The following is a 6,818-nucleotide window of genomic DNA, read 5'->3' on the forward strand; positions in this document are numbered from 1 at the left end:
GTAACCACACCTGAGCAAAGCTTTCACAGGATAACATACAAGCTAATCTCTGTTCCCTGATCCATTCATTCTCCCTGGTAGCTCCCTCCACAGAATTCCTCTTCTCTGCACAACCATAACCTATTTTGCCAGGATGGTATACAAGCTTCCAAAGCCTGTTGGAGGGTGGGGAATCACTCAGTGGTTCTCCCTATGTACACATTAATAAATTTGTATGCTTTATCTTTAATTGTAACTGTCCAATGGGTTCTTCTTGCCTACTGCACAGAAAATCCAATCACACTAAGACAGTGGTGTTGCGGTAGAGAAAACATTTAATTATTGCTAAGCCAGCCATGCAGGACAGGAGACATCTCAAATCTGCCTCCCCAGTAGCTCAGAGGCTAGGATTTGTAAGGATGATTTGGCAAAGAGGAGCTAGGGAATGGGAGCAGTTGATGGTTGGGGTTTAAATCAGAGGAGTGTTCAAATTGTCTTTGTGTGCTGAATCAGTTTCAGGGGAGGGGGAGTAGTCACAGGACCAGTTGACTTAGTTCCTTGGTATGACTTAGTTCCTTGCTATGCATTCAGACTGTCACCAGAATGTAGAAGTCTGAAAAATATCTCAAAGACCAATCTTAGACACTATTTGACAATAATGATGTTATCCATAGGAGCAACTGGGGAAGTTACAAATCTTGTGACCTCCTGAAAATGACCATTATCATTTAATTATGCCTACATCTAGGTAGAATTCAGGGTTCCCACATAATCCTAACCTTGTGGTCTTTCATTAGTCTTACAAAGGCGGTTCAGTCTCCAAGCAAGGAGGGAGTTAATTTCCGGAAGGAACTGTTACCATCTTTGTGTTAAAGCTAACCAAGGCAGTTAGCTTGTGAAGTTAGAAGCCAGATGGAGTCTATTAGGTTAGGTTTCTGTCACTGTTACAATTTTTAAAACTACAAAGGCAGTTTCATAGTTAATCTATCTTTTGTGAGTTCAGCAAGCCTTCAGAGGGAGAAGCGAGTTTTCCCTTGGCCCCTACATGTTTTAAGTTAAAGTCAAATGTACAAATGTACAAAGTATTAATTGTCAATTTCCCACCTTAGCCACTTTTGTAGTTAACTAACCACCAGGTCTGATTACAAAACATGAGAGTTGGCCATTCCTCAACTATTCTGTTTTTGGTTAAAATTTTTGAACTTATCGCCTGAAAGCCTAGAAGATAATGTTCAAAATTTAAATTATTTGCAACACCATTTTGTCAGAAGGGAATTATGACTTCAGTTTTCATTTGAGGAGAGTTAATCAAATTTCAGTGAGCATATTACTCTCACATTTATTTTGAAATAAAAAGTATAGCCCTCAAATTTTTTTCTTTCCTTCTAAATTATTTATATAACAATAGAGCTCTTCGAATCTACCAAATGTCTGCTTCATTACTCTTCCTCCAGGCTGGCTTCCCCTAACTATTCTAGACTGTGTAGGAACGTGCTCTAGGCTCATGATTTCCTAAGAGAGGATTTTGTGACTTTGCTCATTTACCTGTAAATGAACCTGACAGCCAGCCTATTGGGGTTTTAATTTTCCATGCATCAAACCTTAGTCTCACCTGCTGCTAGTTTCTAACTCCACTTGTTTAATTTGTTCAAATATTCATTGACTATTTCCATGTAACAGGAACTCTCTGGACACTTGAGATATAAAGATTCCTGCCATCTTGGTACTTATATTTTAGGGAGTTGGCAGAAGATAATCAGAAAATAGCAATAAATACAACAGGAAAATTTATTAGTAGATTAGAAAAAAGTAAAACAGGAGGAAAGCAGCAGGATAAGGGGGGTCAGGAGGACCAAGGATTGGAGAATGGGGTGGCAGGATTTTTTTAAATGTTTTATAGAGACAAGGTCTTGACTGTGTTGCCCAGGCTAGTTTCGAACGCCTGGTCTCAAGCAGCCCTGCTCCTCAACCTCTCAAAGTGCTAGGATCAAAAGTGCTCGGCCTTTTGACTTTTGTAAAATAACTTTTTTGTAGAGGTTGCAGTTTTAAATAGGGTGGTCAAGATGGCCTCTGATGTGGTTTGGCTGTGTCCCCACCCAAATCTCACCTTGAACTGTAGTTCCCATAATCCCCATGTGTCATGGGAGAGACCCGGTGGGAGGTCATTGAACCATGGGGGCAGCTCCCCCCATGCTGCTATTCCTGTGATAGTGAGTGGTTTCTCACAGATCTGATGGTTTTATAAGGGGCTTTTCTCCCTTTTGCTCAGCACCTTTTGCTGCCACCATTTAAAGGACATGTTTGCTTCCCCTTCTGCCATGATTGTAAGTTTCCTGAGGTCTCCCCAGCCATGCTGAACTTTGAGTCAAACCTCTTTCCTTTATAAACTACCCAGTCTCACGTTATGTCTTTATTAGCAGCATGAGAACGGACCAATACAGCCTCATTGAGAAGCTGACGTTTAGGCAAAGACTTGAAGAACATGAGGAATGCAGCCATGAGGGGGACTATTACAGAGGGAGCAGTGACCCTAAGGTGAAAGGTGCTAGTGTATATGAACAGCAAGAAAGAGAGTGTGCCTGGATGAGGTCAGAGAGATAACTATTAAAAGAACAGTTTGACTGTCCTTCTAAAGATGGCAGGACAAGAGAGGGACCAATGGTAAAAGAATGGTAAAAGCAGGGAGACTAGTAAGGGACTATTGGAATAACAAGTAGGAGATGATGGTTTCCCACTCCTGAGTGATAGCAGAGGAGATGAGGAGGGTCAGTTCTAGACATATTTAGAGGTAGAGCCTGCAAGATTTCTTTACTATAGGTGAAAAAGAGAGGTCAAGGATGACTCCAAGGTTTTTATACCTGACAACTAGAAGAATTGAGTTGCCATCAAGTGAAATAGAGGAGATAGTTTGAGGAGCAGGTTCATGGAGAAAGATCAAATTTAGTACTGGACATATCAAGCTGGGATTTTTATTAGACATCCAAGTGGAAATGTCAAGTCAGCAACTGCATGTATGAGTCCAAAGTTCAGAAGAATTGTCATCAGTTTATAGACTGCTCTATTCGTAGAGGAGCTGATGATCAGCCAGTCTTCTCAACTGGAGTTTCACAAGAGAATTAAGCCCGCTTGCCTTAAAACATCTCTTGTATGTAATAAATTAAGTTATATCTGATATGTACAGAATAGTACTGGTTGTGGAGCATCCTTGAGAGAATTGATAAATCATTTTTTGTGCATTCTCTGAGGTGCAGATGAGGAAGCCCAAATGAGAAAGATTGCTTGCATGCTTAAAGAAACTTGTTATTTTGTCTCTTTTTCAGTCAAAGGTTCTTAATTCTCATTCTTAAAATAATTGGAATCTTAAAAATATTTGAAACTATCTTATAAAACCTTAAATAGAATACCATAAATCATTTTTTCTCAAAATGTGCACATCTTTAATTGGTGTTTGCAAAAAGGCATGTGTGTGGAGGTTGGGGGCTGGGGAAGCTCAAACATGTAGTGTTTGGAAAGTAAAATTTAAAGTAAATCTTTTCCCAACCCAGAAATCCCCTCCACAAAGGTATAGAACAAGAAAGTACTTTTATTATTCAATATGCATTAAACCAAAATGTGTTGCACGTCACAGGCAATTCACTGTGATATCCACAAAGATATTGCAAAGACAAAAAGGAATCTCACCACCTTGTATAACCGAACATTTACAAATCCATTATATAAATGTTTTCAAGATAAACAGTAACTAGTTCTCAAGTGAGAGGACTTGCTAACACCTTCTGTCCCACATAGTGTGACACTATGGGGTGATCTGTATGTGCTTATTGTCTTTAACCAGAGGAAAAACAAACCTCATTTTTTGTTTTTGTTTTTGTTTTTGTTTTTTTGAGACGAAGTTTTCGCTCTTGTTGCCCAAGCTGGAATACAATAGTGCAATCCCAACTCACCACAACCTCCACCTCCTGGGTTCAAGGGATTCTCCTGCCTCAGCCTCCCAAGTAGCTGGGATTACAGGCACGTGCTACCACACCCGACTAATTTTGTTTTAGTAGAAATGGAGTTTCACCATGTTGGTCAGGCTGGTCTCGAACTCCTGACCTCAGGTGAACTGACCCCCACTTAGCCTCCCAAAGTGCTGGGAACACAGGCGTGAGCCACTGTGCCCTGCCCAAACCTCATATCTTTACAACAGGAGGTAGCTTTGCAAATTGGAGCAAGGTACCCATTGAAGTTAAGCTACTTTGCCACAAAACTGGAAAATACAAGTGTTATCTTTTTTGGTGTTTGCATTTCTAAAAGATGGCTCTCATGTCCTTAAGAAAAACATTTTTGAGACATAAAGCTGATGAAAGGTCTATCTCGCTCTCAAAAGGTTTATAGACTTTTTTAAAAAGAAGAAAATATTTATTAATACAATGGTAAGTTTTCTAAAGTAGATGTTCTTTAAAAAAAAAAAAAAAAAGAGGGGAGAAAAGTATCTCTTCCCTTATTCTCAACAGGAACTTCTGACTCTTATTTTTAATTTTTATTTGTCCTTACAATAGTTAACTCTGGTTGTAAAATAAGATAAACATTTTTTTACTATACGACTTCTCAGAGCTCTTATGTGCTCGTGTGCATTACCAAATACCAAAGGGGAAATAGTTTTGCAACGTTTCTCAAACTTATTTGAGCATAGAATTTTTTTTTTTAATGGAGCATTTCATGGGAACAATATTCCACAAATTCACACACTGGAAAATGCCACATTGACCAAACAGGGACCTAATTCCAGAAAGAGCAGAGTATTCATTTTGTTCCAGTACACTATCCTGTGCCAGCATCCTTTATGACCATAAAATCTTAAGTTGCTTTTGCAGTCAGATTTGTAGTTTCTTGTTGTTTACCCTGTTTATTTGGGTGTATGGTATGCTATTTTAACGTCCCTAGTTTTATATTTGGCTAAAACATAAACATTCTATGTTTCTATTTTATCACTTTCATAATAATGGCATCAATATTTTATGACTCTCATATTTTTACCCCTACCACTATTCCCTCAGTTCTACTTCTAGACAGTTACCCTATGTCTTGGAAGTGCCTTGGTATCTATTTGAAAATCATATGTGATATTTTAAGTTTGTAAAATGTTTGTGATTCTAAAAATAACCTTTTATGGGCCAATTCACTACTCGAGGGCACTGAGTCTCTAGGTAGCTACACCCGGGAACAGAGAGAGGTGTGTGTGTGTATGTCATAAACAGATGTTTGGTCATCATGAGAATTAGCCATAAAACCTGTGATTATCTAATACATTTATTTAAAAAAAAAAAAAAAAAAAAAAACTTGTACTAAGTAGCAGATATTTCCATTAATCTCTCATTTCTACTTATAACCACAGGATTTACAAAGTTAAGTCTATAACCAGTATGGAATGCTTCCAACTATGCACAATTGTTTCTTTAGTTTGTTTAATTGTAGACTGAATTTTGTGAATTTACAGAGTTTTCTCAGGATTTCTTTATACAACCTGGTGAATCACTTTCTGTGTCAGCTTTGCCGATGTGTAGAACAGAAGGTGCTAATTGCACCTTAAACCTATTCCCTATTTTTCTTCATTAACTCTGATTGTTCCTTTGGGTTGATCTTGGAAATTCTGATGACTTGGAATAATCGAATTGTATAGTATTTCACAGGGGTTCTGTGTTTCTTGTATTTCCAAGTTAACCTCTCTAGCAAAATTGGGGACATTTTCGTTGATTATATTCTCAAATATGTTTTCCAAGTTGCTTACTCTCTCTTCTCTCTCCAGAATATCAGAGTCATAGGTTTGGTCACTTTATATAAACCTATATATCTCGAAGGCTTTGTTCATTTTTTAAAGATTCCTTTTTCTTTATTTTTGTCTGACTGGGTTGATTTGAAGGATCAGTCTTTAGGCTCTAAAATTCTTTCTTCTGCTTGGTCTAGTCTGTTGTTAAGGCTTCCAACTGTATTTTGAAATTCCTCTAGTGAACTTTTCAATTCCAAAAGTTCAGTTTGCTTCTTTCTTAATATGGCTATGTTATCTTTCAAATCTTGAATCGTTTTTCTGGCTTTCTTGGATTGGATTTCAACTTTCTCTTGGATCTCCCTGAGCTTCCTTGCCATCCAGATTCTGAATTCCATGTCCGTCAACTCAGACATTTCAATCTCGTTAGGATCCATTGTGAGGGAGCCAGTGTGATCCTTTGGAGGTAACAAAACACTCTGACTTTTTGAATTGCTGGAGTTCTTGTGCTGATTTTTTCTCATCTAAGGGAGCTGGCATTTCTACTTTTTTGAAATAATGTCCTTTGCAGCAACATAGATACAGCTGGAGGCCATTATCTCAAGCAAATTAACACAGAAGCATAAAACCAAATATCACATATTCTCATTTATAAGTGGAAGCTAAATCTTGAGGACACACAAACAAAGATGGGAACAGTAGATGCTGAGGACTCCAAAAGGAGGGAGGGAGGGAGCGGGCAAGGTCTGAAAAATTTCCTATTGGGTACTATATTCACTGTCTGAGTGCTAGTATCAATAGAAGCCCAAACCTCAGCATTATACAATATACCCTTCTAACAAACCTGCATATCTACCCTCAGAGTCCAAATAAAAATGAAAATTAAAATAAATATGTATACAATGAGATTTTTAAAATTTGACAAATGATTATAAAATTCAACTGGAGGATAAATGTGTAAGAATAGTTGGAAAATATTTTAGACTACAATGAATTATTGTAGAGTATATGGGAAGCCATCATAACCTAAGAGATATTAAAATGGTTTTAAGATGCTGTTATTAAATTTGTATGGGACTGACAACAAAACAAA

General features: G+C 37.8%; 1 protein-coding gene across 2 annotated transcripts in view; it reads left to right on the forward strand.

The window, feature by feature from the left end:
- Positions 1–6,818, forward strand: part of HS3ST5 (heparan sulfate-glucosamine 3-sulfotransferase 5) — a 285,487-nt gene that overhangs the window by 135,550 nt on the left and 143,119 nt on the right. The gene's annotated exons all lie outside the window — the stretch shown is intronic.

The sequence above is a fragment of the Piliocolobus tephrosceles genome, chromosome 5 (genome assembly GCF_002776525.5).
Source record: "Piliocolobus tephrosceles isolate RC106 chromosome 5, ASM277652v3, whole genome shotgun sequence".
NCBI lineage: Eukaryota > Metazoa > Chordata > Mammalia > Primates > Cercopithecidae > Piliocolobus > Piliocolobus tephrosceles.